The 27,365-nt window shown below is 44.1% G+C and overlaps 1 protein-coding gene across 3 annotated transcripts in view; it reads right to left on the bottom strand.

Moving 5' to 3' along the window:
• LOC119465371 (inositol 1,4,5-triphosphate receptor associated 2-like) overlaps positions 1-25,879 on the bottom strand; it is a 347,709-nt gene extending 321,830 nt beyond the window's left edge. Inside the window, exon 1 of one of the 3 annotated variants that reach the window (XM_049656273.1) lies at positions 25,756-25,879. The gene's annotated coding sequence lies outside the window, so the exon portion shown is untranslated. The remainder of the gene's footprint in view (positions 1-25,755) is intronic. The other 2 variants (XM_049656274.1, XM_049656278.1) reach the window with 2 other exon arrangements.
• Between the last annotated feature and the right edge of the window lie 1,486 nt (positions 25,880-27,365).

The following is a 27,365-nucleotide window of genomic DNA, read 5'->3' as shown; positions in this document are numbered from 1 at the left end:
AGTAAGGGTCATAATTGCAAATGTAGCGCAGTATACAAAACGAAAGACACCGCACTAATGGATGGGGAATGAAAAGGTAGGAAACTTTATTGCTTACAATTTGACACTTAAAACGTTTTTAAAGATTCGTGTATGACATTTTGTGGAAAGTCTGTGCAGAACTTCTGTTTGATATCTACAGTCAAAACACACACACACGCGCACACGCACACGCACACACACACACACACACACACACACACACACACACACACACACACACACACACACACACGCACACACACACACACACACACACACACACACACACACACACACACACACACACACACACACACACACACACACACACACACACACACACACACACACACACACACACACACACACACACACACACACACACACACACGCACACACACACGCACGCACGCACGCACGCGCACACACGCACGGACGCACGCACGCGCACACACACACACAACGGCGGTAAAGTTGTCTTTTCTTAAACTTTCATTTTTCTTTTCCACAATTAAGAATATCAAAGTTATCGTAAATGTAACGCTCATATTGAATTATATAGTCAGTAAATAAGAAACAATTAATTTCGTCAATGATTTTCCTGGCTTCATTTTCTGTTGTCTTTTGTTATGGTTATAGCTGTCTCCCCTAGTACTTCTTCTTGACCACTGAACTTGTGCTTGCGGTAGTAACGGACAACCATTTTGGCACTGCACAGAGCTGGTCGGAGGTGCGCTATACCTTCCCAACATTTGTCCCAAGATCTCGTGCCTGTAAGAATGAGAAGTTCTCAAGCGGGCACGACAGTTGTGCTGTCCCTGCACAATGCACTCAGTGCAGGAAAAAGGAAGTCGTCGACGTCTATACCGATGGCTTCGTCAAGCGCCCGGTGTTTTCCTGACGTGACCCTGTGTGCGGGAGTTGCATCTGGAACTTCGAGGAAAAAAAAAATCAGATGAATGAGGAGATAGTGCTGCGGGCATATGGCTCGGTCACGTGACCCATTATATACATACTGTATATGGCTGGCCAGAAGGAACGAGGAGTTGACCGTTGTCAGTGTGGCTCGATTTGGCTCTAGCCACTGACGGGTGATGATCCATAAATGAACTATAGATGAATGGGACGTGCTTTGTTCGCTTCCGCGCCCGAAGAGACTGTGAGATTACTCTCGAAGTCACATGTGGCCTAGGCGCTTTTGACGGTGTATGGGATTGTGCTCGCGCAAGGCAAGACGAAGGATATATAGAGGTCCTATTGATCTGGAGAAACTACAGGCCCGCGGGCTTCTGAGAGTGTTCTTGGGCCGCTTGGTCACGCTCCCTGCCTTTATAATAACAAAGCGATGAGAACGTAGGAGGCAACGACATGCAACTGGTGAAGGTGACAAACATGTCACAGTCTGTGACAGTCTGTGACATGTAAGAAGCAATGGTAACGACGAAAGACACGAAAAAGCAGTGAGTGGAATTCCGGGAGGTAGCTAGAAAAAAACAAACAATATTCAGCTAGCTACACTGCAGCGCTAACAAAGATGTTTTACTCTGACTGAAAAAAAAACACGTTATTCAACTTCCGTCGCACTGCACCGAATTTGCAGAGAACGCAGTTCCAGCTTCAAGCGCACCACAATCAGCGCGTCGTGCATGACCCACTGCACTCGCGAGTTAATCCAGTTTCTTTTTTGCGATAACGGAGACTATGTAAGAGAAGGAAGCGACACAAAAGCTATCCTCCAGGGGGGTCCGGCGTAAGCCCTGCACATGTACAGAGTGTTCATTTTGTCTGGATCGTCCAGTGTTTGTCCTCAAACTGTAACCAAGCGAGAAATAGAAAAAAAAAGAGGTGCATGTACCGGAAGAAAGCTGATTACGATGCTGCACCGATATACATTAAAGGAGTCCCCTGTACATACGGAGGCGTTTGAATGTGCAGCCTGTGTACATGCAATATCCATTTTATCCAGATGATCCACTCTTTACGACTCCGGATTTCAGTGAAGCGGAAAGCCGGACAGCAAATATACAAAAAAAAAGGAAATAGAAAAAAGAAAAAAAAAGGACGTGAGCACGCATAGAGACTTACAGAAAGGCGTGCTCACGAAGCGCAGTTACTTTGGCGTATACGAAAACAACGACTATTCCTGTTTCTGGTTCGTCCTACATTTAGACGAGCCCGACGGGGCTGGGAGGGATGGACCATCTGCCGTATAGGAACGTGACGGCGTAATCGTTTCCAAGCGGGCATTATACTGCGAGCGTTTGTCGCTATAGACGGCGGGAACACGACGGCAACACCGAGTAATAGAAGCGCCGCAAAAAGCCGAATAAAAAAAATAAAGATACGAAATAAATGTTGGTTCCGCCGCCAAGTTGTATTCAGCGGCGAGTGGGGGGCTACATTTGACTTTTCCGCCGGATGCTGCTGGTCTTTTCCATTTTGCTGCAAGTGCGCATCCGCGGTGACGCTACGGGTTGTGCTGAGAAGCCTACCCGAGTACCGACGTGAGCTGTGCCAAGTCTCGGTAGTACTTGCCAAGTCGTTCATTGATGGTTTTCCGTGTCCGTATTACGGTGTCGGTTACCGCAAAACGGAACGCCGCCATTGGCACAACTATGCCATTGAAATTCGCTGCATGCGCGCACCCTCGCCGAAAAGGGCCTAATTGATTCCTCATACGTCAATGAAGTGTCATTGCTGCCCACGCCCATACGCGAGCAGCTAAGTAGACATGGTAGCTGCGATTTCAGTTTGGTGCATTCGAGTTGAACTTAGCGTCAAAAGAGGGCGCCACCGCGGTTCCGATATTCCAGCGATACGGTAACGGCATAGGGTCCAAAGGTCCCAGTAACGACAAGGATTGAGCTAGTTGGTTTTGCCAACGCCTCATAGATAGCAGGCTTGTGGGCTCTGCTTGATGACGTCATGCTACATGGACCGAAATTTCCACTGCCAAGCCCGGCGTGACGAAAGCGGTGACGTCAAAATCCCCGCGGCTTGCTCGGGAGCGTCCCTGTTAGACTCTATGGTAGTCGGGTAAGGTAGCATGACCTCACGAATCGAAGTGCACCGGCCCTGTGCTGTCTAGGAGGCATTGGTTCTGAACTATCCAAAATGCGACACCTCGACTTTGGATAAAGGCACAAACCGACGGCAGACGTTGACAAGCGCTGTGTTTTAACCGACAGCGCCTGTCAGCCAGCCGCCGCGGTGGGACACTGGCTGTGGTGTTCCGACGCTGCGAGCACTAGGTCGCGGGATCGATTCCCAGACGTCGCGGCCACGTTTCGACGGAGGCGAAATGCAACAACGCTCCTGTGTTCGTATATAGGTTGTCACGGCTGTCACCCGTTCGCTGTCGGCGCGAAGTCGATCGACGGGGTATACAAGCCGGTTGGTCGTTCCGTACTCGAGCGAACACAGTGAAAGAGTCTGTCGGGAGTAAACAAAACAAAACAAGATATTTATCGACTGACAACGATACACAAATTAATAAAATAAAATAAAAACACAAGAAAACTAACACACCTGAACTTAATATAGCTCAATGATGACGACAAAGAAATATGATGAGCAATTAACAGTGGATATATAAATGAAACAGGGCGCGGATCAAATACACAAGAATACCCTTAACTGTAGTTCCACAAAACAAAGTTCAAACGAAAACAAATAATGTCATACGCGTGGCCGGGCAGCAGCCCCTTACAAAAAGTTTTGTAGAAAGTCTATATAAAGTGTGTAGACATTTGTCTATGAAGTCAACAGACTTTTTGTAGACATTTCTTTAGACTAGTCTACAGACAGTCTATGGACTTATGGCCATGCACTAATTGTAGACTAGTCTACAAAATGTCTGAGTCTATAGATTGACTATAGACTGTCTATAGATCAATGAAATTTCACTTTTCTAGACAAATGTCTGTAGAATGTCTATAGACAAGTGTCTATAGGCTTATATAGTTTTGCTTTTGTAGAATTAAGTCTATAAAACGTCTATAGACAGATGTCTATAGACTATCTATAGACAATTCCTATAGAGCAGTCCATAGACAGTCTATGGACTTATGGCCATGCACTTTTTGTAGACTAGTCTACAAAATGTCTGAGTCTATAGACTGACTATAGACGGTCTAGAGGTCAATAAAAATTCACTTTTGTAGACAAATGTCTGCAGACTGTCTATACACAAAAGTCTATAGGCTTATTAGTTCTACTTTTGTATACATAAGTCTATAAATTATCTACAAACGTCTATACACTATCTATAGACTATTCCTAGGACCAGTCTATAGACAATCTATCGACTTATGGCCGTGCAATTTTTGTAGACTAGTCTACAAAATGTCTGATTCTATAGACTGAGTATAGACGGTCTATAGATCAATGAAAATTCACTTTTGTAGACAAATGTCTGCAGAGTGCCTATAGACAAAAGTCTATAGGCTTATATAGTTTTACTTTTGTAGACATGTCTGTGAAATGTCTATAGACTATAAACTATTCCTATAGACCAGTATATAGTCTGTCTTTGGACTTATGGCCTTACACATTTTGTAGAATGTGGTACAGTCTGCCTACAGAGAGTTCCTGTAGATCAGTCTATAGCTAATCTATAGACTTCAGCCTTACAATTTTACAGGGTGTCCCAGCTACCTTAAATTTAGTGAAGCTGTTTAATGAAAAATAATAATAAGAAAAGACGCTGCAATAAGATCCAATTTTGAGACCTATGGCGTGCATTCGGCCATGAGTTCAGAGGTCTGACCTGTAGGCCTTTTTATGATCATATATCTTGCACCGTGTTGTTTTTTAACTTTTCATTAGCATTGACCAGCTTGGCTAAAATTACTGGGACACCATATATACTAGATAATACACCACATTTTTGCCAACTATGTTTCGGCAGGCAATGTTATTCTATAAACACTCGCTGCTGGGGTTTGCTAATAAGCAGTTTATTGGAAATGTCTACAAAAATGTATTATACCCAGTATGCATATGGGAACATACATAGGGAACTGTACATAGAAAAGCATGCATGCAGATGGAAGCAGTCAAAAATCTAAAATGTATGCAGCCGTGAATCATGTAAAGCTGCATGAGCATTTGTGTAATTGCACATTGAAGAATGTTTAGTCGCATGCAATGCATTCGCTTGAATGAAATCTACTATCTGCAAGTTAGTTAAAATCTTTCTTTACATATGGCAGCAACAAAATTTTGAACGTATATTATGCATGTGCACCTGTTGCTTGCCATCTGCATTTATGCATTCATGTTAATAGATTATTAATGATCCTGAACCAGCTGCACTCTCATATGTTGCAGAAACAAATATTTCAAGCAATTCCACTAGTGCAGACTCATGCAGTGCAACAAAGAAAACAATTGCACCGATATTGAATTAACTGTTTTATTGAACGATATAATACATTAATTTATTAAAATACATGTCTTATGCTATCATCAAAAGAGAATATTTACATATTTACAGCTGCTTCCCCTTGGCGACCATGGTTGCCAGGCTGGCCTTGACCTTCATGTAAGCCGTTCCGAAGGTGCTGCAGGTGCATGCTGCAAATATGTAGATACAACAATGTGAGGCAAAAATAACAAATGTGTATTTTTTACGTTCATTAAGCAGCCTAATATATTCGCTCAAACCACTTAAGTCAATCCTTAATACGGTTTAACTATGCCTAATGGCTGCTTGTCAATACAAAACAGTACCATCGCATAATGTTTCACACTACCGTATAATGAACAATTAAACTGTTACAATTGCTGCTGGTGCCAGCAACAGTATGTTACATTTTATGACAAGGTCATATGACACATAATGTACTTAATTAACCCAAATCACCTCTATATTAATTGCTGAAACTAGGCTACTCAGTTGGACTGCTTACATTTTTGGCTGGTAATTAAATATACCCGCGCGGAATGGTATGCTCAGAAGAGTGACTGCAGTATTGAACGTATCATGCCAAAGATTGTAATTTATTTCCTTAATACACATTTAAATGTCTTTCTCGGACTCTTAACTGATACATCATTGGCCATAACTTCAATAAAACGCAGATGGATTGATTGTGTCGATATGGTCACTTAGTTTCCTATAGATAATCATATCTTTAGGGAATGCTGACACGGTTGCAAGTTAGGTATACCACATGAGCACCAGAAATACCCCGTGAGCACTTTCTGTGTTGTGGCACGACACATATGCACCTCCTGCGAAACAAAACTGAAAGTATCATTACAACGAATGCTATCACAGTAAATAATTGAAGGCGCTCTATAACATAAGTATTTTTTCTAGAGTTTCGAGGTTCAAGACACTTAAGTAATGCAAAAAGATCGAGTAAGAAATGCCATGTCAGCATGCTTACTTTGATTTCTTTTTCAGAAAATCGTACCAATTTGTAATTTTTTGGGGAGGTGAAATGCTTCAAAAATATGTTTAAGACAGCGGTTCTCTGGAAACATTGTTATGGAAATAACAAGACAGCATACCTAAGTTGACATTTTCAATTTCCCTGATGTTTGTCCAAGCTTTCCCTGGCTGTTTTCTTGAAAATTCCCTGGCAGTCTATGACAGCCGCAGTTTAGGGGCAATAAAAAATATTGTGGTTTAATGCTTGCCAAATTACTGCCAGTACATAATTGTAATTATAACGAATAACACGTCAGTCACTTACAATGCACTATTAGATTCAGCTGAATTGAAGCACTTGGTTAATAAAGCTGACAAAGGCTTGGCCAAGTTCGTAATTCATGGCAACATGAGCACAGCACAGAAAATCCTCAAACTCTTCTCAAACCAATGGCTTCAGTTCCAAACGTGTAAAGGGTGCTTCCCCGAGCCACTAATTTATTGTTCTCCTATTCTTTCGGTTAAGTTGCGAAGCTGCGATTGACTGGGCTTATCGCGAGTTTCGTGCTCTGAAAGCTTTTGCGGTTATATATATATTTATACTGGTTGCCAGGAGCCCTATAAATACTCCTACTTTTGACTTACGAAAACGGCAGCACACGCTGCTGATGCATGACCCGCAAACACGGCCTTTCATCTGAGTACGCTAGCATTTATTCAACTGTACGTCTCTTTTAGACAATTCGTCACTCTAACACAATTTCGAGGTATATACATAAAGTGCTTTAGATTAGTTTTATTAGACAGGCAGCGCAGCGTTTATGGCCGCCGATCGAGCGCCACAAAACGAGACCTGCCCACAGTACGCCGCTTAACACACACAATCCGCGCTTATTTCTGCCAGTATCCAAGTTAAACATGGTCATTGATGGACATTGACAATGACCATGTCACGGACATTGACGGACATTGACACGGATGGTAAATCACGGACATTGACAATGACGGTAAAATGAACAAGTGCGAGCGATCGCTTGCCGTTAAACATTCCCTACAGTAAAATCGAGAACCCGAGCGCGTTTACAAACCAAACGACAAATCGACACTACGCCCGAGTCGCCTACATTACATGCAGCCGGTTCGCGCTACGAAATACGCTCATCTGGTCATGAGCTAGTGACGGAAAACATCTTCGTTAAAACTTACCGTTCAGTGTAGTTGACGTGTGATGCCACAAAGTCGAGACGAATACACAGACACAAAGGTGCAGGCAGCTCACCAGCAGCAACAAGTGTTGACTTGCCTGGCGCAGCCGTTGAGAATTCAAATCGACGCGGAGAGATGGCGCGCCGCCGTTGCTACCGCTGCGCATGCGCAGGCGCTGAGGCCGCCGACGGCGTCCGTGCTCCGAGAAACCCGAGCGCCTTTGCCCTTTTCTTTTCTGTTTTTTCTTTTTTTTATTGTCGCTCTCTCTCTCTCTCTCTCTGTGTTCCACGCGCGCAAAACCGGTTGCTTTCACCTCCCATTTTTCAGTTCTTTCCATGGAAGAAGGAAATGCCTTGGCGCGCTGTGTTACAAACGCTGTGGGCTATCGCATGGAGCAAGAGCGCACACTTGGATGAACGCAGTGTTTGTAAAAACCGTTAGCACGCACGTCAGGCGCTAGCATTATGGCCAACGACGATGAGTAATGCAGTGCATTTCTAGCAAAGCTTCCAAAGTACCGCCAAATGGGATACTGCGCACATGTTAGTGCACATTTGTCTGTTCCGGTGATATGTCAAAGCAATCAATACACTAATGATGTACGCATATGCTCGGCCGCACAGGCATATAGCGCCTGGAAAGGGCTGGGTGGGCTTAGAGTATCTGGCGCACATTGTAAGTGAACGAGAATCTTTAATGAATTTATAGCGCGGGATATCAGTCTGCGAAAAACCACACGATATTAGTGATGCAGCCTAGATATGGGGAGAACCTAAAGAGTATCTGAGAATCAGACGACACATAAGGTGCGCACCACATGCGCGACATCGGTTCATCGCACACTAGCAAATTCTGCGTTGTCAGCTATGCACATTACAAGTCTCTGTTCTGTTAGCATGATGCCTGTTTGTAATCCGCTTCTTGCTAAAACTGGCATTCATTACCTCTACTTACATGATTGGATCGGCAGTTTGTTTTCTTTATTTTACTGCCGCAAAAGTAATGCTATGAAAAACAACTGTAAAGACTGTCTTGGGATTGCCGAGAGCGACTACGGAGGTCATATAATGTAATGTGGTGAACAAATGCGGAAGTATATACACCATGTCTATAATAAACTCTACAAAAAGGCTTTAAAGAAATGTCAGCAGTATATACAATCCCAGTGGCTTATATCAAACGCAGCTCCGTATTATCCGCCTGTACCTCCACTTGGTTACAGCGTACACGGGTTGGGCCGAGTTTAAGGACTTTTGTCTATAGACGGCAAGTAAACCTGAAGCAATAAGACTTTTACAATATCGGCTGTCCTTTAGTTCATCTCACAGCTTACCGCAATCGGTATACGGTCTGTTCGCTCGAGTTAACATGATCTTTGGTGATGTCCCACCCTACAGCGTTCATCTGCATGGGGGGGGGGGGGGATATAGGAAACCATTAAAGAATAATTTCAATTCCGCCTCCGTGTGGTTCGCAAGGAAAAATTATCGTCGGGGATGCATTCCCGACTAACTAGGGTGCCGGGTCCAGAGGTTACATGTTAAAAACCAGTGCAATACGGGATGAAACTCGGCGAGCAGACTCTTAAACACCTAATTATCTGGTAAAATAATAATTAAGAACTGCGTAATTCAATGACAAAGAGGCCATGGTGACCTTTATTGCTTTTCTCTGTAGACATTCTATAAACTTGCAATCGGCTAAAGAAATAGCAAACAGAAAAGCTTTTGCGTGTAAACGGTGTATAGACCGCTAATATACACAAAAAACACAATTTAACGACTTTTGTCAAGACTAAATTTATAGACAGGGAATAGATAAAAGAAGTAGACACCTTATCAACTTTCGCCTATAGAAAATCTGTAAACCAGGCGTATACAAAATAATCAACACCTCATCGACTGTCGCCTATAGACAGTCCTTAGACACAGAATGAACAAGAATAAATAGACACGGTATCGACTTTGGTCTATACGTAGTCTATAGATAGGAAGTAGACAAAAATAAACAGACATCTTATCGACTTTTTTCTGTAGACCGACTATAGAATGGGAGTAGACAAAAAGAAATAAAAGTTTTATTAACTTATGTCTATGGAAAGTGTATAGACAATGAATGGACAAGAATAAATAGAGAGTGTATCGACTTTTTTCTGTAGATAGTCCATAGATAGGAAGTAGACAAAAATAAACAGACATCTTATCGACTTTTTTCTGTAGATCGACTATAGAATGGGAGTAGACAAAAAGGAATAAAAATCTTATTAACCTTTGTCTATAGAATGGATAAACAAAAATAAATAGAGACTGTATCGACTTTTTTCTATAGATAGTCTATAGAGAGGAAGTAGACAAGAAGAAACAAACACCTTATCGACTTTTTTCTAGAGACTGTCTATAGAATGTGCGTAGACAAAAATAAATAAAAATCTTATCAATTTTTGTCTGTAGACTATCTATAGACAATGAATGGACAAGAATAAATAAAGGCTGTATCGACTTTTTTTCTATAGATAGTCTATAGCGAGGAAGTAGACAAGAAAAACAAACATCTTGTCGACTTTTTTCTATAGACTGTGTATAGAATGTGAGTAGACAAAAATAAATAAAAATCTTATCAACGTTTGTCTATAGACAGTCTATAGATTATTTATCAACAAAAGAACAAATCTATAAAAAGGCAAAGTTGTCTACAAGTAGTCTATAGACATTCTACAGACAGTCTAAACTCATTTTTGTAAGGGGCAGCAAGTCCATAAACCGTGAAGTCGGCGCGCAAAGCTTTCCCGACGAATGCCGGCGAGCCGATCTTGTTGAGGTGGATGCGATTGCTCAGCTGGGTTTCCCGGGAGTCTAGATCTGACCACTTCCCTCAAGCAGGTTGGGCGAACTTGAGGCGAAATACCGTGAGCTTCGCTACGATGGCCTACGCATTCTTGCATCCGAAAGGCCACAAAAGCTCTTCTTCAGTTCTTGAAGGAGACTGGACTGTATGAACGCTTGTGACAGTGGACCTTCCTCTGCGGCTGACTGTGTGAATGACTGACTCTTTATGACTTTTTTTTGTATTATCGCTCCTTATCTATTCTTCACCCTTCCCTCTCCCCAAGCGTAGGGTAGCCAACCGGGCATGTCCTTGGTTAACCTCCCTACCTTTCCCTTCTCGTTTCTCTCTCTCTCGTTGCAGACGTTGGTTTGTCGTCTCGTACGTCAACGAGTTACTTGGAGTTCCGACGTGGCTAGGCGGCCCATGCGATACTGGACGGCACTAGCCCCCGACTGCTTCTCATCAGATTACAGGTTTAGCTTCTAGACTGATTAGCAGAGCCTAAAACCTGCGCTTAAATAGCCTCTCCTTGCCCTAGTTCTTTATGTCGGGGAATTCCCCGCAGGTATGGGTGACAGTTCGCCTAATTATCTCATGACTCCACCCAAAAGTCTTGACCACGCCCCTTTTATTCAGGGGCGAGAGAACGGATGATTCCCTCCCGCTGTCAGAGGTCGCGCCCCCACACTGCACCACACAGACACACACGCACACACTTTGGTCCGTTGACAAGCACAGAAGCAACAGCGGCCGCCGGCCATACGGCGCCCGTTAATCGGCGCGTCGCACTCTCGAAACTATGCCGTACCGTGAGACCACGACGTTTTGGCGCCCGTTAATCGGCGTGTCGCTCTCTCAAAACTATGCCGCACCGTGACATAGGTGCACGTTATAAAGAACCCCGAGTGGCTCGAAATTATTGCGGAGCTTCTCCACTGCGGCGTCCTTCATCTCCCACTGTGCAGTTTCATTCATTTTCATTTTATTCGTTTATTAATTTTTTTGCCCAATACAACGCATTGCCCGCGGGTCAGGACAAAAGAAGGAGATTAACCCCATGACGAGGTCCTGTTCGCATTGGGCGCATAAGCAACAGTGTTCATGTTATGAAAAATAAAAAAATGAAATCTTTTTTTAAAAACATGAAAAGTACTTAGTTCCGTCGCACAAAATTTTCAAAATTACACAGTATCACTACTACTGCTACTACTACTACTAATAATAATCATAATTACAATAATTGGGGACGTTCACGCTTAAAACCTAACGTTGGTCTTCAGTTGAGGTCCTCAGTTAAATCACAGCGTTTGTCAATGTCTGCTTTCGATTCACGTCCTCGTTTCAAGTATAGCGCTGTGACGTCTTGGATCACGGATAGACTATAGAACTCTGTTATTGTTTCATGCATACATGAGTGGCCTCTCCGGAGAAGGACTAAAGTGAGTCTCGAGTCTCAGCATCCGCAATACTGCACGCTTTTACCGAGCCAGCGGCAACCAGCGAAGCGTTAGATGCGAAATATCTGATGTGTTCGGCGCGGGGCGCTGTAATTCGGTCGCCGCATGGGGAATTGCTAATCTCGTGTCGCCGCTTTGTCGCACGTGGCTTGAAATTAGTAATAGTCCGGGAAGGCCAACCGAAATAACTGTCAAAAAGAAAGTAAAAAGAGGGGGGGGGGGGGGGCACGGAAGTTATTTTCATCGCCTCGTTGTATCGGCCTAAAGAAAATTTCTTGTGTTTCTTGTCATTTCTTTTTATTTCGTTTTGCTGCCGCTTCGGATGGTAGCATTGCGCAATTGGGGCATTGCATCACTTATTCGGCCTACATATACATAAGTAGAGAACGCTCGGAGATCTTGGCATCAGCGCGCGCTAGACATGCGTGACAGACAAACGACTGCGCCGCTTTTACACGTGAGATTGCGATAGCGCATGAGTGTATAGATGCAGTTGTGGTAGGTAGTGCGCAGGAACGTGGCAAAGGGCCGGGAGAGTTCATTTCGGTCGGAAGGGAGGCCGGGGGGGCTTAAGGTATAGCACGTAGGTGTCTGCGTGAATATTCGAAACTTCGGATACGAATCGAATATTCCTCGATATTCGATGCGTGTTCGATTCGAGAACGTGCTATTCTAAAATCTCGAATATTCGTTTATGATATAATATGAGGAATAAAAAAACATTTATGGGAGGTCTCAAGGGGCAGAGATGTATATGCGAGTGAGGAATATTTCGTTGACTCTGCTTTATAAGTTGCAGTCATTCAGTGAGAATGTATTGTATTTATAAGCAGCGTGTATACGAATCTCTTGTTTCGATTTGGTTCAAAGCAAATCGAAACAGATCAACCAGTATCAGTATATTTTCATCCCTTAAAAAATGATGTGCAGTGAGCTAGTGTCATACTTCTCTCCTTCAACTGACAAAACACTTTACGGGTTTCTGGTTATCTGCTATTCCCTTATTTTATTACTGTCATTTCCATATATATAATCTCCACAGTTGACCGGACGTCCACTTGGGAACGCCCTTACTTGCATCTATCAAATAATCTAAACAAGCCTTCTTTTTTATTTTGTCTATACAGACTGCACACAAACTCTCTCTTTCAGAGTTTTCATAAATGTCAAAATATTCGCAATTCGATTCGATTCGGAAATTTCACTATTCGACCCAGCGCTTACTGGGCTTCAAAAAAGCGTCTAACTGCACACTGCGATCAACTGTGATGAGCTCTTCTCCGTAATATAGTGGTGGTATACCTTGATCTTTGTTTCAAACGTTTCCTCCCCCTTAACAGATTTCGTGATTTGGCTTTAATATTATACAAAGCGCCCAGTTTTGTTCCACTCCCCCCCCCCCCCCCCGCTTTCTTAAAGAAAAAGGAAGAAAGGTGGCGTACACACAGATCGCTATCTGAAAACGTCCCTGCGCATTAAACGGAGCTAGGAAAACGAGACAATAACGGGGGCGATTCTTGGCAGGCCTAGTTTAATCCACCATACGCGTTCCGAAATACGTATGTGGAACAGCCTACGTGGGCGGTGACCGCGATTTAAGATTACAACTCCTGAGGCATGCTCGAGAGGGCTTACATCGATGTTGTATTATGTGAACATTAGTTAAACGAACAAGGTCCCCGTTCATTTGGCAGCGTTAATGCATTCCGCAAGCGGACTGCAAACAGAACTGATTAGACTTTTTTTTTACCTTGTTTGTTTAATAACATACCACATGGAAAGCGGAAGAGGAAGAGCGTTTGAGACGAAATTTATCACTCAAGATTGTCTAGAGCTGGAAACCCGACGAAGCTTAGGTACTCAAGTTATACGCACATTATGCAATAAGATCTCGTTTCCCTCTATTTTAACTGTTTAACTTAGGCATATTAAGCGTGCTCGAAAAGGAGATCACGTACGACACGCTCGTTGTAGCGTGAATGCGTCCTAGTGCTCTGAAAGAAACCTAAGTGCTTCACCCTCGGGTAGTCCAAGTGCAATTTGACGCAAACCTTTACGTAGCGTGCTCCTTAAAGTGACGAGTTAATCCTGGCCAGGTCCGCGTACCGAAAACAAAATGCTAATCAGCCGTGAAATCAACTATAGCTGCTGGCCTAATCGAGCGGCGGACCGGTTCGTTAGAGGCTGCACAAAGCAGTACGCGAGGGTAAAGATAAAGATCGGGCGAAAGTGACAAGTCGTGGTGTCCGACGCGGCCACACCCCTGCCTGCGTATGCTTACTTTCTTATAAATTATTTGCTGTTTCGAGACGCCACGCTACGCTGCATGACCTTGGCCGTGATTGCTGGCATACCTGTACACCCGACAAAGCCCACGCGAGCCCATTTGACCTCCGAGTGGGTGAAACCAAGTTGGCTAACTCTGCCTTGTCCTTGAGGCGACCGCGTCACCGTTTGTATATACAAAGATGCATTTCATTTATCGTAACGCTATATGGGGTGTTTAGCTCCGACTGTCTCCGCTTTGTTAAGAATAGGGTACTGAATGAAAGAGGATAACATTGACTTTCCGTTTAATTCCATGTGTGATGCAATAAAGCCAGACCACGCAGAGGCTATCCTCATAGTAAGTCTATGAGATTTCGACATCAGGACATTCGTACATGCTAACGATGTCCTGCACTAATCCTAAAAGACTCCTTATGAGGTGTGTTTGTCGGTCCCAAATAGATACTGAGAACATTCCACGTACACAATTGGAGGATCACGTTAGGATGATGCCAGGACGTGTCCCAAGGCACTGCTGTTTGACACTCTAATAAGAGGGCAATGCATTATTTACAAATTGGGTTAATATATGCATGACGCAACTTGGATATGAGAACCTATGTTGTAAGGCTCCGTTTTGATATTCGTGCGCTTTTCAATTTCAGAAATATTGCGTCTTGCTTTCTTGCCGCCATTAAAAAACAGTTCGGTATCAAACAAACTGGCTCAGGTGCAGCACCAGCTATGCACTTACAACAGCATAGCCTTCGAGATCTGCTTTTGTTACTTCAAGAGAATCGTCGGTGGAAGGCGCGCTTTGGACACTATGACCAATAATAATAACGTAATAATAGGAATGATGAAAATAATAATAATAATAATAATAATAATAATAATAATAATAATAATAATAATAATAATAATGTTTGAAACAAAAGTCTACAATTAAACGTTTTTTTTCAGTGTGCCATTTGTATTTAATTTTTGGTTGTACTCAATTTCGTTCTGGCAAGCATGAAGCTCCCAAATAAACACACCTGGAAGCAGTGTCCTGAGGATATCCCGCTGAGGATGTTAGCCGGATATATGTCAAGTTAAGCTCGCGATAAGTCCAGCAGTAGATATTGTGTTTAAAATTCATCGTGGGCATGGCGCTGTGGACGTTCTCATTATGTCCCATAATAAGCTAGAACGTTCCGATCCTTCCGGGACATCCAGGGGATATTTTGTGTTGTCTGGCCGGATGACCACAATGAAAACGACTTCGTCCGTAGGATATCCAGATCTTGTCTCAATATTCATGCATGGTTTCGGAGACAAATAGGACATCTGTCGAATGTCCAGTTTTGAATATCCTACTAGGGACGTCCGCAGGATATTGCATCTGGACTTTTTTCGGCCAACACATGAATAGTTGTCATCATAGCGGCTTTGATGTTCAGTTTCCTCTCGTTAGAATTATGTTTTCTGATGTGTAAACTACGGTCTGAAGCAGTCATATATGCAGCTCATGTGCATATCTATCATACGTACCATGTTTTCTGACTCAATTTACTTTAAACTTCAGTTAGTTCAACATGAAACTTGTGGCTTACGGAAGGTTTAGGAAAATAAAAATCACACGGCACTTCCACGCATACATGTGCACGCGATGTGCATGATCATTCTTCGTGGGCGTTCTGCGCATGACAGAAAAAACAAAATGTTGCATTTATCATACAGTTTCCACTGCAAATGTAACGTTCGCTGTAGCAAACAGTTCAAAAGGCTCTGACGTGTCCGTGCGATGTATCCAACACGTCCCCATAATGTCCTTCACGCACGTGCAAGGATTGTTCGCAGGACACGGAACGCTTGGCCGAACGGTCATGCGAGCAACATCCGTTGGACGGTATCAGCAGGTGCCAAGGACATCTAAGGACATCCATATTCTTGCAGTAAGATGCAGTGCATCAACAGGACGCTATTGCCGTTACTGGTATAGAAGAAACAGCTGCATTGAAGCAGGGAGATCATATATAACTCGCATTATCTGTTAGAAGGGCAACGACAGTGACGTAGAACCAAGATAAAATGTAATTTTGCTGGCGAAGACTCATAGCAGTGGCGGTTACCAGCGATTGTGCGATAATCACGAGCAAGCTGTTAGCATAACTAAAAACTAAATTTTAATAATTAGCTATTTAATGAACAATTCGGGCGGTAGCGTTACAACTGTGGGCTATAGAAGTCGGTCGGTATACTGGAGGCATGTTCGCATAGGAGTCAGCTAGGCTAGCGCAAGTTTCAATTAAGATATATATTCTTTCTTTTATGCTGGAGAGTGAACCAGAGTGACAGACGCTCCAAATGTATATGTATTTCGATTGCCCTGCAGGATTTCATCGTGGACGACAACTCAATTGATTTTCTTTGATTTGCGTTTGCAGCTGTCATTGGGAACGATGCTAACTCGGCTTGCTCAAGGCTAACTAAAGGCTAGCTGTCTGAAGGCTTACTGAAGGCTTACTGTCGTATTGCTCAAGGCTTACTTGAGCAATACGACATTCGCACATGTGTATACACTAGCGTTTTTATTGCGCAGTGTTTGAAGTTCCATTGCTTTACGCGTGTGCATAAGGAATGTCTCCGTGTTTGGCTGTAGTTCTTTGTTTAATTTATTTTTTGTGTGTAGGCACCTAGTATGCCTCTATAGCTTTCAGGAGTGGCATTTATTATATGGGGAGACTGTTAGCATTGATTTCTAAACTTTTTTTTCATAACCGGCTTTAAGGCATCCTATTATCATAGTTTTCTGCCATTATTACAAAAGCTGCATGGGTCGTTCAAGTCTGCGTTTCAGAACGGAATCGTAGCGTGCTTTGTAAGGTCAGAACGCTCCTGATTGTTAAAGAAGCCGGCGATCAAAACTGTCTGACCTTTGAGAAAAATTGTTCGCGTCTGTATCGTGGCTTCGTAAAACGAAGTTGTATTTACATACGGGGGTTGGGATTATAAGGCATGGCGACTAGCACACGCCAAAGGTTGCCTCTTATCCGAGTCGTCTGGAAGTGCTGTGTGGCGCTTGAAAACAACGCCTGCTTTGCGTCGACTGCTTCGTGCTTACATGACAAAGTAAAAAAAAAAATGCTGGCTCCCCCGTAATCTAGAGTAGATGTAAGAATGAAAGGGCTACCATGTGGTGTCTTTTGCTGTCTGCGGCACCGCCGCCTGCAACCGCTTTTCTCCTTCGTCTGTCGCTACTTTTTATCCGTGTCGCGGACCGCTCACGACTCACGGACTACTGGCGTTCAAAAGAGCACAGGCAACCCTGTCTCTGCACCGAAAGATGTGTGGTGCATCTGCCTTTTGAACGTCGCTATTGGAAATGACAAATAAAACTTCAGCGTACTTGAAGTTACAGCTTGAGCGATATTGTGAACAAACAGAAAGAAATCGGAAGTATTATTTTTTGTAACTTGTTTGGAAAGTAAATAGCGTATGTAATGCGGTCCTGTACAAAGGGTTGCGGGCCAGAGACCGCATTTTCTTAACTTTTGACTGGTTCCCCGGATGATCTCGTTTTAATCTTGCAACGATGCCCTGGTGTTCTCGTTTGAGTGCCCGGATATTCTCGTGAGTGCCCGGTTAACGGCTCTGGCTTTTGGCTCAAGGTCACTTGCAGGTCGCCTTCAACGGGAGTTAAAAGCATTTCTTGCTTAAAAAACACTATCGTATCGTACGAATACCCCACTCAAATCCAAAGAAAGCTACATAGATAACCGCTAAGCGCGAAAAAAGAAAGGAAAAACAGGAAAAGAAAGAGTAAATTATCGACGGTAACATTACCAGACGACGCCGCGTGCCCGTACACTACGGCGCCGAGGCAGCTGGTCTATGCGTATAGTGCTGCAATTCCGCAGCTTACACGTCTCTCGTAAAGACATTGGGGCCCGAGCGTGCAGGTGTTGCGTTGATAGAACATCGCTTTCGCACGTTGTAACAGCAAGAGGAGCCTGTTCGGGCTCAGACGGCGCTTCTTGTCGTCTGGTCGTGCGCTTGCATGATTCACTGCACGACTCGGGCCGAATCACAGAGCAGACAGCCTTTTGATTGAGCCATGCATCAGGACGTCCTTTTGCATGTCCAGTGCGTGTAACGCTTAAAGAGAACGCAGCTAATTTACCCTTCCCTGCGTTTTAGCGTCAGCTCTCTGAACGTGAGTTCAGGCTGTTCGCAAGTCACACACTGCCATTTCTGCGTTGCCTCTTAGTCTACGCTCGTGGCTTAGTTGTCTTGTTCTTAGTATATTTCTTGTTATTAGATGTGTTGTGTCAGTATGTGTCTAGTAGGCGAGCGTTTCAGTTTCAAGTATGTATGCAATATATGAGCTGTTTTGATTAGTTCATTACGTTTTTTTTTTGTTTTGTCTAGCATAGAGCTTGGATATTTTAGGACTGATTTCGAGTGTGACAGGCTCTTTAGCAGACGAATTTTGACTTTTCCTTTCTTCCAGCTAATAAACAACACCAAATTGGCACTCCTGGAAGGTAAACTGAGACTTAAGTAATAAAAATGATAATAACTTGAAAGGAATATGAACAGAAAAAGGAACTTCCCATTATCTCTTTATCATTCCATCACTTTAGTGCCATTTTTCAGTCACTGAGGTTAACAATAGAAGAAAGTGCACTGTTACTTTCTTGGAGAACTCTCCACAGCGTCATAGCCGCTAATTATGTCGAACAACAACCAGCATCAACAAGATAAGGAAGGCAGTATTGTGATAGGGAGGGAAGTTTGTTAGGCCCTCTGTCTAAATGTGGACCCGAGGTGCAGGCCATGGCAGGTATAGCGTACACATCATTAAGTGGTTAGTATGCAGTAGGCAAGACATTGCGCTACTACATATTGCAGAGAGGAAGGAATTCCTGTACTTTTGCACACTACCCCTCCCCCCTTCGCCTCCACAACTTCTCAGAATATTTTTCTTCTATTACCTTCTCGCTTAAACGTCATAGAAGAGTTCAAAGTTGAGCTCTAAGCACATAGTAATCACTTTTATTCCCGTCAGCTTGTGTACGCTTTCCACAACTTAGATACCATATTATATTGATGCCCAATACATTACAGCAGGATAACGCTTCTCATTATTGCATTTCATTACTGACAGCACGGTCTGAAAATACCATAAATGCGCAAGCCTGAATTGCCAGGAAAGAGAGAGAGAAATATAGTTCACATAAAGGTTTACACATGATTACATAATCACGCTGTCAATTTCAAGTTGACAATGTTGTACTGTCTCAAGGGTGTACCCGCCACCTCACCCAAAACTGACCAAAGAGGAAAGCACCGCACTCCGAAGACTGCAGAGCAACACGTAAACCCATGGGATCCTTATGCATCTCATCCACCCGACACTACACACCTACAACTGCCCGATCTGCGTCGTGCCAGACACTCTGGCTCATTTACTACTCGAGTGCCCGTGGCGCCCGAAGACACCGTTACCAATCATACAACGACCGCAGATGTGAACCTCCTCCCCGAGACGTGGGAGGCCAAGATCTCCACCCCGGCCCTGGACGTCCAACGACGTCTTGTCGCCAGAGCCCGGGATGCTATCGCGGCCAGGGGATTCCTGGAATGAGGGACCCTCCCTCCTAGAGTGATCCACAGCTCAAACGCTCGGGAACACTGTCTCGAAAATTAAAGTTTATTTCATCATCATCATAACTGCAATGCATTTATCGAGATTATTAGGGTTATCTAATATGAATCCTTTCCGCGTTTCATACGTATGTTGAATGGAGAAGTCGAGCTATCCCTGAGTTATAGCTTCCTCTTAAGTGGTACTTTATGTGTAAACAGAATGCAAGTGTCACAGACGTCAACAGCATTGCAATCGAAATATTCGCACCTGTTGCGTGCTTAAACACTGTTAGGAATCCGCTACGATAAATTATTACTGCTGCAGCTTTTCATCCCGACTAGTGTTTGTGGGGTCCATCATCACGTCCTCCAATTCAGAAAAATCACTTTGCGTATATCAGCTTCAGACAAGTAATCCAATCGAGACAACGCCTAATCAAAGCGTCAACCACAGCTCTCCGCTCGTTATCTTCGTTTTATCGGACGACAGAAGCAAAGTCTGCCAGTAGGACCGTTGATAAAAGAAAATAACAACGGAAGACGAAAACAGAGCGCTAGGGGTGAAATGGGCATCCCGTGACTGTCGCGGATTCACAGGCAGCCTCACTAGAGGACACTAAATTATTCGATTTAATTCCAAAACAGAGGGCCATCAAGAGTTAGACACACGAGTTTGTCCTGTTAAATCGGAAAAAAACAGTTGTTAGGCTCGCGCACAATCTTCTGTGCCAGGAAAATTAAAGCTATGGAGGCAAAGCACGCACAAATGAGAGCACTTCTAAAAGAGAAGCGCCACATTTTGATCCACGTTACAGGGGGGTTGCACTCTACGTCATCCGCTTGGGGCGCTAGTGGCGTCCGTGGCTGCCGCCATGTTTGAGGTCGGCATTCCGTCTGCCCTTTCGCGACAGCGAGCGGCGGCGAGCGGTTGTGTCCGGGGTATGTCTCGACGGGCTAGACAATGAGATTTAGTGCCTACACGCATTACCTCCGGGGTCCGGAGAAAAATCGTTATGAGCAGAAAGTTCATCTTTGCGGCGGCTTCGACCCATATGACTACGACGGCAACGAAGCGGTGTGAGACGTGAACCTTCTTCCGCGTGTGGAGTTCACGGACATAAAAGACTACCTCATTTACGTTACAAGTTTCGTGACCAGGGACGAACTAAAGGCCTACAAATCGATGGAGGCCCACAATTATGTCACAAGTGGATGGGAGCAGCAGTCACGGGTGAGGGACCGCTGAGACGGCCACCGCGTCGTCGTCGGGATCAGTTTCGGCCATTGCGTACGAAGGGCGTCCTGCGAAACGCAACCACCAGCGATGTCACTGCTAATATGCTTAGCGGACTACTTTATCAACCAACCAGCGACGTAGCCCGCGCTCGTCTACCGATGCGTAAATACCTAGAGCACAAACCGCTCCGTCAAATCTTGCATATGTTCTGCAAACTTAACGAAAATAAAGTATTTGCCACACAAGCGATAGTGATTTATCGAACTGTTCAAGTCTGTAGTTATTACTTTACTGCTAATGGGGCTTTTAACCGACTGTTTCTTGAGCAGCAGCCCGCGACGTAGCGTGCGCGTCTCCAGCTGCGTAAACACAGGTATTTAACACGCCGCGAAAATTACGCGTTTCACGGCAGCTTAAAGCAAAAGCCGACCACTTTGATATTGTTCGAGAACATGCCGGAAATGAAGCGTTTACCGCACACGCGGTGGTGGGTTGCAGAGTTGTCTCTCCGATTGATACGCCGGAGCCACTCCGCTCTTCGTCGCTCTCTTTCGTATGCTTGCATTGATTGACGATGACTTTTGGGATGCAGGAAAAGCCGACAGCGGAGGCGTTCTGATCTCCGGGCTTCTTTTTGGTGTGGTTGTTGCAACCAAATACGGCAAAGTTCACCATTTTCACTGAATCCCTACCACAACTCCCGTGCTATCGTACCTTGCTTTGCCCGCGCGTATACACGTTCGTCCGGTTGCCGGGCGACCCGAGTCATGGCGGAGCAGTCGTTTCGACGCTGGCGCCATATCGGGGGCGCCGCCCTGTGAAACCTTCCTATAATTCAAGATGGGCAAAGCCGAAAACATAAACACCTTATCTGCAACAGCCGAATAAGACAAGACAATACCGCCGAGTGTTGAAGTTGACGTGTTTGCATGTTTGCACGGTGTTTTGCGGCTTGTCCTTTCCGCGCCTGGTCAAGCCAAAAACCGTTGCACGTGAAAGTTGCGTCGTCTATTTCCACCAGCGTCTGTTCCGAGAAACCAAAATGGCCGCCAAACGCTGTCGGACTACTTGGCGCAGTAACACATGTTCCCGAAGCTCCGCAATCGCAGCTTATTTGCCTTCACTGCGACAGAAACGTGCTCCGTCTGTTTGACAATTTGTTTGTGGTCCTTTTTTTCTGCATTGAATTCTAGTAATTTACTCTAATTCAGACATTAGCAAAGCAAGGTTGTTGTTCTTGCCAGTGGAGGATTAAACGGAACTGCCCTGAAAAATTTGACCTCAAGCCGAGCATTTTTTACGTGTTTTCTTACTCTTTGCGCCGTCGGCCATTTTTTATATTATCTTTCGGTCACGCCGACTACAATGAATTTTCGCGTAATGGGGCATATATATTGCGTTCGCATCCAAACACATTCTGGGGTTCCGCGTCCTAAAAGCACGATCTCATTATGAGAGACGCCGTATAGTGGGAAACTCCCAACTAATTTTTACCACCTGGTGTTACTTAATGCGCGCACAAAATTGCAAGGTGCGCGAGCGTCCTTGCATTCCAACTCCATTGGAATGCTTCCGTCGAGGCCAGGATTGAACCTTGGACCTTGTGCTCATCAGCACAACGTCACAGACACTGAGCTACTGTGGGGCGTAGGAGTACTACGTTCAGCGGTGCATTTAAAACGCGTGTACCGGTTATACATTGCGTTTATTCTCAGACTTAGTCCAGAACAAACGGTCACGAATGCATGATTTCATATCAAGAACAGAGGAAAAAAGTTCATGCACAAGCAAGGAAGAACGCTCGTCAACGGCTAAAGAAAGGCAATGGTTCACCAACCAGATTCCGTTTGTGTCTATGCTTTTGAGTTCTCAATGTGAATTTTAATCAACTCGCCCAAGTGTTTTAATGCTGCTAGATATCTGTGGTATATAGGTGATTGATGGTTGACCAGGTGATCGGCAAATCTAAGGTAGTTCTATGGGTTATCAGTCATATACGGTACGTGAGAGTACCGATATACCTGCCAGACACATGCGCATGCACGCACACGCGCACGCATGCAAGAACGTAAATAACGCGTGCGCGCACACAGACACACACACATGCACGCACACAAATATACGCGCACCTACAAACACACATGCGTACGAACTCATGCGCTAGCGTCCCTGAGGCTATAAATAAGGTCGCATCACACACAAAAAGGAAATACGCCTGATTTACGGCAATGCGGCTCGTTGACAGCCATTACAAGGCAACCCGTACACGGTCGATCTATAGCGGTCACTTTCTTCTTTCAGTGTTTGACCTTCGAGTTGAACGAACGCCGATAACAGGCACGATAGGAAGAAAAAGTAAAAGAGGTTTAAAAAAAGCTGACGCAGAAAGGCCTACTGCCGCGCATTTTTTTTATTTATTTGTAGATGCTCGGTGTGAATAACGCAGCTGCGGCCTGTCAGGTCACCGACTCATTCGTTGCTGGTGTGTACACGTTTTAGTCCCTATACGCGAAGCTGTGCCGTTCGTCGACCACCCTTGACCAAAGCTGGTTACCGAATTAGACACGCTCCTGCCTTTGCGTCTACGCAAGGTTACCGAGTAAAAGATTCGACCTTTGGTTCGCGCTGAGTGCAGCATAAAATTTAGGCGGTTCTATATCCGCATATGAGTTTCTAAATCTATCGGTGTGCATTTTCGATACATTTGTGGTTGTCTGAGTTCTGTGTATGCTGTGTATTTGTGGCGTGCACTATAGTGCAGATCACTTCGTTATTCGCCCACCATGAGAAGTTGCCTGCTAGACCTACTGCCCGGAAAACATCTCTAGAATTCGCTGAAGAGCTCTCTTCCTCTCTCTTACTGATATATATATATATATATATATATATATATATCTGAAGAAAGGGACGTATTAAAGTACTGCCAGGCGTGCCTTGACAGTTTTTTCCACTGCAGTCTCAGCGATGAATCAACTGGAACGACCGGAACGTTCATTATTAGCAGCAAGACTGGCCAGGTAAAGGGAAGCGAACTAGCGCATTACCGTAATGATGTTACGGAAACTTGGCACGGCTAAAACTTCCTATTAAATTATTTCTCTCACCACTCATTCTCAATTTGTTCAGCACTCTCTCTGAATTCATTGAACTTTAAACTTAGGCTGCACATTCCGCAGGCAGAAACTTCAGCAGAACAGGAAATAGGCTATAGTTGGGATTGGACTGAACATGGCGTACTGTAGCGCGATACACATGACATGAGACAAAGGTAACGCATAAACTCCGCGATAAACACTCCAGACAGCAACACCGTCTTATGCCTTTGCGCGATGCCCTATATTAAAAAGCTCCTTATGTGAAGCGAATGTTCATTAACGTGCAGTAACTTTTGTATATGCACATCAGTAAAAGAAAGCATGACCATAAGACGCAACAGGAATAATTAGAATCAGAAAATTTTTTTCAGAAATTTGAGAGCAAAAGTTCTGCGAAGAAAAAAATTACTATCCCTGTGACTGTAGCATAAGGAGTTTTTACGCTTACACATGCTAGTATCACACGTTCGTTCTCAAAATACCTTGTCTAGAACACTGACCGGCGTTTTCTTTTTTCTCTGATAAAAAAATGAACGTCTTGCGGTAGCTGCTACATTGCTTTCACTCAAATTTAACCAGATTGCGTTGTTTTAATCCGTGCGCGTCATTCAATGAAACACGTTACTTTATTGTTTGCGTAATTTATTCATTGTGTTAGATGCAGACAGCGACGTAGCTAGATCAAGTCTCGCAGTAGTTCGCTTCCGAGTGGCGGGCTGAGAATTCAATTGTATTTTTTTATTAATATTTTGGAGGATCAGTGAATAACTTAATAATGGTGTATTACTGAATAACGTAATCTAAAGAATTTCCTCTTGTTGTAACATTTGAGCAAGATAAAGAAATCACGAACGCACCTGCAAAATCTGTCGATGTTGTTATCATAAAACGCAGCCCATTGTATACAAGAGCTTTCTTTTTCCATTTTCGACACTGATTCTAAGCCTATCATTAAACGGCGGTCACTTTGCCGATTATTAATGATTACGTTCACACAGATCTCAGCTTTAGGTTATGAGTAATGGCAGTTGTCCAACTTCGAACAGAGGCTCCTTTTATTAACATCAGTTGTCAAAGCTACATAAAGCTTTGTATAATACCTTCAGATCGCAGAACATGATTTGTCTATTTTGAGAGCGTGCTAAATTTTTTTCTTCTCATTTTCTAGTGTGACCCCCACAATCAATTTCACAGTTGAACCTGTTATGCATGTCACGGGGCGGTAACTCTAATTGTACATCACCTTGTGTGGGAATGTGAAGTACTAAAGGCATTTCGGGATGTGTACAGGCCTAAGGAGGTGACATCGTTTAAACACTGGGTCCGACCCCTGGCCAACGTGAAAGAGACACTCAACTCGCTTCGGAGCTTCGCGTGCGAAGCTGCCGTAGAGAGTCATGCGCAGCCTCCTTCCCCTCCCCAACTTACCCAAATAGGCCCAGAACCATCATATAAATAAATTGTTCTCTCTCTCTCTCTCTTTCTATCTGTCCCTGCCTTTTACCTCCTTATTTCACCATTTCAGTTCCGTCTGTCCATTTACAATCACATGTTGTCGAAAACTCGCGGCGAAACTTTTCAACATCGCCAATATCAGCAGAATAAATGAAATCAACCGATCGATCAATTCACCTTACCGAAGACAGGCAAGTCGCTCCAGCTCGGAGGAGGAATCTGGGGACGGTCCTAACGAAACGGGTATCCTCGAACGACCAGGCCGCAAATACGCAGGAGTGTCAATCCGAGAGCACACCAACGCCAAAAGAGTGCAACTAACTGCACACCGCGGGAGCGCGTTTCTCAGAACAGCTGTGAGAACGCATGCTACCGGTGCTAGGAGGGACTAGGGAAAACCCTCGGGAATGTTTCGTAATCCCGGGGAACGAACGTCTCTAAACGCACTTGCTTTAGTACCTAGCTGAGTGAGGATAAAATGTACCCAGGCAAGGAGTTCCCGCCTAGTTTCAAACGAAGAACGGCCTCGTTTCACACTGCGTACGTTTGCCGCAGCAGCCTAGCCGAAAATGAAGCGTGTAAATCACTGAAGCGCTAGTTCGATGACGGAAAATGAATCACGAGGCTCGTAATTTCAGCGACAGGCCAGATGAAGAAAAGTAGGAACTGCTTTAATAGCTAGGGGAACTCGAATAGTAATATTTCCGAAGAAATTCGAAGAGTACTCGAGAGAAATGGCCTTTAAATATTCAAATATCGAACATTCTCGCATTTCTAAACAAAGAGAAATGTAACGTTTTTGGGGGTCCGTTTTATTTTAAAAAGTGGCCTATCAATTTTTTTTACGCTTGCATTTAATACATTTCGCAACCCGGACTTCCGGTCAACCGATGAGCTTTGTAGACCAGAAAAAACTGCCTTCTATTGTATGGTGCGTCATGACTACGACCGAGCTGAAACAAGGGAACAGCAATAATACACCAGATTCACGTGGAGTGCTGTGTTCATTAAAATGGAGCTGGGTTATGGTACAGCGCCGCCTATTGAGTTAAAAAGGATGCACATGCGGTGAGACAAGCTGAATAAATTGAGATGTCTCCTGGCAATAATTATGTATACACGAATAGGAAACAAAAAGATCGACGCATTCTTATGGAATGACTGGATATTATTGAGCATAAGTTCATTTATTTTATTCACGCATGCTTGCTATCCGAATGCACGGGGACAATTGCAGGAGCGGGTATAGCACAAAACAACAACAACAACAAGCATCTTTAGACAATCCTCTCATGCGTAATTCACAATGTGATTGCGTTATTACACAGTCTAAGCAGTTCGATAATCCACAATAACAAAAAAGGCAACAAAGAACGTGGCTAGACGCTCCGCGCACCAAGTTGTCACAGGACAATCAATCAATCGCCTAAGCTATTCTAGTGCTAATTGTTAACGGTAATAAAGCAAATCTAAAGCAATTTAGAAAATGCATAAACGAAGTGATATTCAACGTTTGAGCGTGACCAAGAAAGTCGGGATGAAGCGCTCTGGAAGCAAATCGGAGAATAATTATTGTTCTGATAGTTAACGATCTTGACAGGAGAGAACATCCGCTCAAGCGTGCGCCTGCGTTCGAGTGTGTCGAGCGATAGGTTGCTTCCATAAAATCAGGGCTGCAGAGTTCGGTAGTAATGTCGACAATTAAAGATATCAACGTTATTGCCTTCTTTTGAGCTATCTCGAGTTTAGTAACAGCTCACGCGCTATTCAGCGATCCGACAACTAAG

This window comes from Dermacentor silvarum, chromosome 9, assembly GCF_013339745.2.
Source record: "Dermacentor silvarum isolate Dsil-2018 chromosome 9, BIME_Dsil_1.4, whole genome shotgun sequence".
NCBI classification, from domain to species: Eukaryota; Metazoa; Arthropoda; class Arachnida; order Ixodida; family Ixodidae; genus Dermacentor; species Dermacentor silvarum.
Note: the sequence above shows the minus strand (reverse complement) of the source record. Positions and strands in the feature narration are given on the sequence as shown.